Genomic DNA, 6,678 nt, shown 5'->3' with positions numbered 1-6,678 from the left:
GCAAATCCCAGAAGACCCCACCTTGCCACATGGCTAGCAAAGCTCCCACCACAGTTGATGTAACACAGCTTGGTGACAGTTCCTTACTCACTCGGCATATTTATAATGATTAGTATCAGTGCGCTCTCCACAATGAAGCCATCTCAAGTCTATACTGATAGAAACATAGAAGTTTCACTTTGCAGGGTTCTTCCCAGGGGTGAAATCTACTTACCTTCCCTACCGGTTCGGAAGTGCGTGCTCCGCCCACATGCACGTCACATGCAATTTTGGACCCTCTGCGCATGCGCAAAGCTTTCTGTGCATGCGCAGAGGGTAAAAAACAGGTTACTTCCTGGTTTTAACAACGTCCGAGTGGGTGGGCGGAGCCTCATGCTGCTGCCACTACCGGTTCTCCGAACCACCCGCCACTGCCACTACCGGTTCGGCCGAAGCGGTCCGAAGCGGTAGCATTTCACCCCTGGTTCTTCCTGAATGGGACCACTATTAAACTCCTGGTAGGAGTTTACAAGAGAGACAATTTGTCAGACCTGCCCCAATCCTATCCCTTAAGAAAGAGAAGCCTTCGACTCCATTTGGTTCAAGCAAAGGATTCTTTTACTAAGGATGTTGGTTGCAGTAAAGTCAAGCCAGCTCTGAAACCTCCCACACTCACTAGAAACAAAAATAAGGTATAGATTTTGCCCACCCTCTCCCCGTGACCAGTCCCATTTCCAGCCAACTGGAGATTGCCAAAATGTGTTGAGAACTCTTAAGATGTTTGTGGGTAATCTGCATATTTCTCACGGTGCCTGGCTATGTGTTGTGGCCCGTCAGCAGCCTGTGCAGCTAGTAGCTGATTCCAACAGCGAGGAGGCTGGTGTGGTACTGTGCCAGCAGCCTGTGCAGCTGGCACTCGAGTCGGACAGTGAGGAGGCTGGAGAAGATGTGGTGTCAGAGGCGGGGATTCAGCCAAGGCCTTCAGAACCTCCAGAAGCTCCCTTAAGTGAAGAGGATGAAGAGGAGGAGCCTCATCTCAATGCACAGGCGCACAGAGCTGCCAAAAGGCAGGAGTGGCTCCTCAGGAGGAGGTCTCCTCAAGAGTAAGGCTTGGGGCTAATTGGCCACTCCCTTAGCCTATTTAAGGAAGGATGACAACTGAGGCAATTTGTAGGGAACAACTTCGTTCACTCTCCTTCGCGTCTTGATCTTAGTTCTCTGCCAATTGCTTCTGGGCTTTCTGCCAACCATATTAAGATTACGATTATTTATTCTTTGGATTCTTGTAGTCTGTTAAGAAAGTTAATTAACAGCCTTTGTTTGAAAAAAAAACTGATTTAATTTAGTAAACTAAGGTTTGTACAGACTTTGTGCGTGCTGCGTTCTTTGGGGTCCGTAGCTGGGGCAGAACACTATGGGATGCTGGTATAAACAGGATGTGGGATGCTGGTCCTTCTCTCCTGTCATTCCCCAGCCCCTCCCAATTCCCTATCACATACACACAAAGCTTTATTGCCCTTTCATCCTTTCCCTTTTCTTCTTCCTTTGATCCTCCCCGCTTCTTCTTTTGATGGGAGGATGCCTGTGAGGCGCTAAGACGAACCAGGCAGAGCTGACACAATTTGGTGTTTGTAGCTAGAAACTGGACTGAGTTCTAGTCCAACCTTTGGCCAGCTGGGCGACCTTGGGCCAATCAAGAATAAACTGCTACCAAAATCACGCCAAGAAAACCGCAGGGACTTATCCAGGCAAGTCACCAAGAGTCAAGATTGACTCAAAGGCCCCAAAAAACAAGCAAAGCACAGCTGTGCTGCCCAGCCCTTTAACCAAAGAGCATGTGTTAGTATCCACAAGCTGGGTAACAGCTGCAGATGGATTACCTCTCCACAGCAGAGGTTAGGGAAGGGGTGGAAATCCTTGCGATGGTGCTGAGAATTTACAGTTTGCATGTGTGCACCGCCTGGTGGCACATTCAGAATCAGAGAACAGATTCAACTCTTGTTTCCTGGATGCTGCTGTAGAGGATATCGTCATCATTCAAGGTGGCAAGGAGAGAAGCAACCTAGAACTAAGGAGAAATTTCCTGACAGTGAGAACAATTCATCAGTGGAACAACTTGCCTCCAGAACTTGTGAATGCTCCAACACTGGAAGTTTTCAAGAAGAGATTGGATAACCATTGGACTGAAATGGTATAGGGCAGTGATGGCTAACCTTTTTGCCATCGTGTGCCAAAAGTGGGGGGAGCGTGGGGGGGCACGCACACCCATAATTCTATGCACCCTGCCCCCCGTGCATGCACACATGACAACCCCCACGCGCTCCCCCTGCTTTTGGCACGCGATGGCACAGTGGCCCTGGTAGGCCTGTTTTTTGCCCTCCTCAGGCTCCAGAGTCTTTCTAGGAGCCTGGGGAGGGCAAAAACGGTCTTCCTCATCCACCCAGAGGCCCTACGGAGGCCGGAAACTGCCTGTTTGCCAACTTCTGGTTGTCAGCACTTCAAGCCAATGAGTGCAGGGGAGTGGGGAACGGAAAGGGAGGGTTTGGGGTCTGGAAGTCAGTGTTGGCTGCGATGGAGTCGGATTTAGAATGTCGTGCTTAATAAATGGGAGTTTTCTTCAAAGACTTTGTTTGAAATGCAATTTATTTGAGACGACCTCGAAACCTGACACTGGTGGGACTGGAAGGCCCGAAAATCAGCTGGCGGAACTGAGCTTGCATGCCTACTGATATGGCTCCGTGTGCCACCTGTGGCACGTGTGCCATAGGTTTGCCATCCCGGCTATAGGGTTTCATGCTTGAGCAGGGGGTTGGATTAGAAGACCTCCAAGGTCCCTTCCAACTCTGTTATTCTATATTCTACATAAAAAGTAAAGATTGGCAACACCAAAGGTGGAGCTTTTATTTTTGCAAACTGGAAATGAAGCAAAAGTACACAGTCCCTAGACCCGTGATGGCGAACCTATGGCACGCGTGCTACAGGTGGCACACAGAGCCCTTTCTGCAGGCACGCCAGGCATCGCCCCGGCCCAGCTTTACCGCACATGCGTGCGTGCCTCCTGCAGGCCAGCTGGTCTTCAGGTCTTTGCCGTGCATGCACGGGGAGCAGGGTGAGTGTGAAGGACAGGCGTGTGCATGCTTGGGGGTGGGGCGGATGCGCTGGGGGCACTCGCATTGCATTTGGGGGGGTTCACATGCGTGTCCCCACACACACCCTATTTTGTGCCTGGAAGGCCTCCTGTAGCAACCTGAAAGCCAAAACTAGGTGTGGGGGGATGCGGGCGCATGCACGGGGACTGGGTGCATGCACAAGGTGTGCTTGCATTGCATTTTGGGGGTTTGGGCATGCGCATATGGATTCGCGCACGCACCAGTGGTGGGTTCCTCCCGGTTCAGTCCGGTTCGGCAGAGCCGGTAGCGGTGACGATATGACGTCACCAAACCGGTTCTCCCCCCGCCCTCCCACCCCCCACCCACCCACGTTATTCTTACCCTTTATTTGGCCCCACTCCCAATCTATTGCTGCCTCCCGAGTCCCAGCTGATGGCTAGAGGGGAAAAAACTGTTTAAACTCTTGCCGCGGGGCTTCAAAGGGCCGCCCTACAGCTGATCAGTGGTAAAAGAAAACAAATGAGTCGTGTCATAAGTGCGAGAACCTTCCAGAAATGACTCTTTTCAGCACTCTGAGTAGTCCCTATACACATAGCCATGGCCACCCGGTCACATGACCAGCTAGCCACGCCCACCTAGTCACATGACCTCCAAGCCACACCCACAAAATAAGCCACGCCCACAGAACTGGTAGTAAAAAAATTTAGAACCCACCCCTGGCACACACCTGCACACTTTGGGCACTCAGCACCAAAAAGGTTAACCATCACTGCCCTAGACAGTGGGCAAAAATCCACCAGACACCCCTCAGTCAAAACCTCACTCCCAAGTCTTGAGTTGTGTCAGGATTTATCCAAACACAGCTAATTTTAGGACTATTTAGTAAACAAACCAGCAATGGCCAGTCTAAAGCTTCGTGAGTATCTTTGGAATGGCTTTCAAAATGATTTTTTTTCTTTATTCAATGCTTTTTATTTCTTTTATTGGGCTTCTGAGCGGCTCCAACCGTTGCCCAGTCTGTACATCCCAACGCATCTACAGAGTTGAAATATATTACCTATATTCAGTGGTGGGTTCCTCCCGGTTCGGTCCGGTTCGGCTGAGCTGGTAGCGGTGACGATATGACGTCACTGAACCAGTTCTCCCCCCCCCCGCCCTCCCACCCCCCCCACCCCCCCACGTTATTCTTACCTTTTATTTGGCCCCACCCCCAATCTATTGCTGCCTCCCGAGTCCCAGCTGATGACTAGAGGGAAAAAAACTGTTTAAACTCTTGCCGCGGGGCTTCAAAGGGCCGCCCTACAGCTGATCAGTGTTAAAAGCAAACAAATGAGTCGGGTCGTAAGTGCGAGGACTGGTCGTAAGTGCGAGGACTTTCCAGAAATGACTCTGACCAGCTAGCCACGCCCACCTAGTCACATGACCTCCAAGCCACACCCACAAAATAAGCCACGCCCACAGAACCGGTAGTAAAAAAATTTAGAACCCACCCCTGCCTATATTGCAATAAAACTGTAGCAACCGTGGTTCATAAAAATAACATTACATATAGATACGCTTCTAATACTGGGACTCAAATCCACTCATTGGCTACAAAGCCAAAACGACTTCCATTCGTCAAGGGAACCGGTCACATTCTTCCACGCACAAGGCTTGATGAATTAGCCATATTTTGATGGACTTGTCAAAAACCAGGTTCAGATGCTTGGATAAACACTTTCTGCATGCATCAACAGTGTCTGCTGAGATTCAAGTGAGCCCTACCCAGGGGTGAAATCTACTTACCTTCCCAACCAGTTCGGAAGTGCACGCACGCATCCCGTTCACTCTTGGACCCTCTACACATGCGCAAACAGGTTACTTCCTGGTTAAAACCAGGAAGTAACGATGACCGGGTGGGTGGGCGGAGCCTCGCGCCACCATCGCTACAGGTTCTCCGAACTACCGGCTGCCATCGCTACCAGTTCCGCCGAACCAGTCTGAACCGGGAGCATTTCACCCTTGGCCCTATTCCTATATTTATATCGGTATAATCAGTGGTGGTATTCAGATGGTTCTCTCCGGCTTGGGAAAACCTGTAGCGGCAGCTGCGGGAGGCTCCGCCCACCCCCACCCCCTCAGATGTAATCACATCCGTTTTTCATGCTCTGCGCACGCACAGAAGGCCCTAAGCATGTGCGGAGGCAGCGCGTATGCTCACATTTGCGAACCGGTAGCGAAGGTAAGTGAATACCACCCTGGGTATAATGTTTATTTATTTATTTATTTATTTTTCAGATTTCTATACCGCCCTTCTCCTTTCAGACTCAGGGCGGTGAACAGCCAAGATAAAACATTTGTATACAAAAGTTAAAATAGATTTAAAATAATTAAATAAAGTTTGGCCCATAATTTAAAACATTTCAATTAAAATCAATATCAATTTTTAAAAACCAACCATAAAATCAGGACAGCCTGGCTAACTGAAAAAAATAGGCTTTAAGGGCCCGACGAAAAGTTCGGAGGTCTGGGATCACTCGTATCTCTGGGGGTAGATTGTTCCAGAGGGTAGGTGCCACCACAGAGAAGGCTCTCCCCCTGGGGGTCGCCGGCCGACATTGTCTGGCCGACGGCACTCTGAGGAGGCCCTCTCTGTGGGAGCGAACTGGCCGGTGGGAGACAATTGGTGGCAGAAGGCGGTCCCGTAAGTACCCCGGCCCTAAGCCATGGAGCGCTTTAAAGGTGATCACCAACACCTTGAAGCGCACCTGGAAGTCCACCGGAAGCCAATGCAGCTCACGCAGGAGAGGAGTCACATGGGAGCGCCCTGTCGCGCCCATAATCCCCCACGCGGTCACATTCTGCACCAGTTGGAGCCTCCAGGTGCACCCCAAGGGGAGCCCCATGTAGAGAGCGTTACAATAGTCCAGACGAGAAGTGACGAGTGCTTGAGTGACCGTGTGTAGGGAGTCCCGATCCAGAAAGGGGCGCAACAATAATGTTGTGTGTGTGCGTGTGTGTGTCTGTGTGTCCAAAAGGGATACACAAGTTGATAATGCAGTGCTGTTTTCCTCATTCCAGCCAAATAAACAGGAGGAGACTGTTCGCCTCCATGGCTGGTCTTGTTACAAAGGGAGGATATCATGAAATATATGACTGGATGCTAATAATAATATGGTTGGTTGGTTGGTTACGTGCAGTGGTGGGTTGCCCCCGGTTCGGACCGGTTCACAAGAACCAGTAGTAAAACTGGCAGGAGGCCCCTCCCACCACCCCGGATGTCGTCATCGACGATCTGCGAATGCGCAGAAGCAAGGCATGCGTGCTCGCTTTGCTTGCGCGCGCAATCTTATTATGAACCAGTAGTAAAGGTAAGTAGAACCCACCCCTGGTTACGTGCCATCAAGTCAGTATCAACTTATAGCTATCCCGTAATACAGGTAATCCTCGACTTACGACCATTCATTTACTGACTGTTTGAAGTTACAACGGAGCTGGAAAAAAGTGACTTATGAACATTTTTCACACTTACGACTATTGTAGCATCTCTCTGGTCACGTGACCAAAATTCGGATGCTTGGCAACTGGTTCGTATTTATGACGGTCGCAG

The 6,678-nt window shown here is 50.3% G+C and overlaps 1 protein-coding gene across 1 annotated transcript in view; it reads left to right on the top strand.

The window, feature by feature from the left end:
• LOC139310093 (hemicentin-1-like) overlaps positions 1-2,334 on the top strand; it is a 46,073-nt gene extending 43,739 nt beyond the window's left edge. The window contains exon 11 of the mRNA XM_070934252.1: positions 1-2,334. This exon is cut by the window's left edge and continues 1,804 nt beyond it. The gene's annotated coding sequence lies outside the window, so the exon portion shown is untranslated.
• Positions 2,335-6,678: the final 4,344 nt, after the last annotated feature.

The sequence above is a fragment of the Pituophis catenifer genome, unplaced genomic scaffold, assembly GCF_029215685.1.
Source record: "Pituophis catenifer annectens isolate HBS135680 unplaced genomic scaffold, rPitCat1.0.hap2 SCAF_2, whole genome shotgun sequence".
Lineage (NCBI taxonomy): Eukaryota > Metazoa > Chordata > Lepidosauria > Squamata > Colubridae > Pituophis > Pituophis catenifer.
Note: the sequence above shows the minus strand (reverse complement) of the source record. Positions and strands in the feature narration are given on the sequence as shown.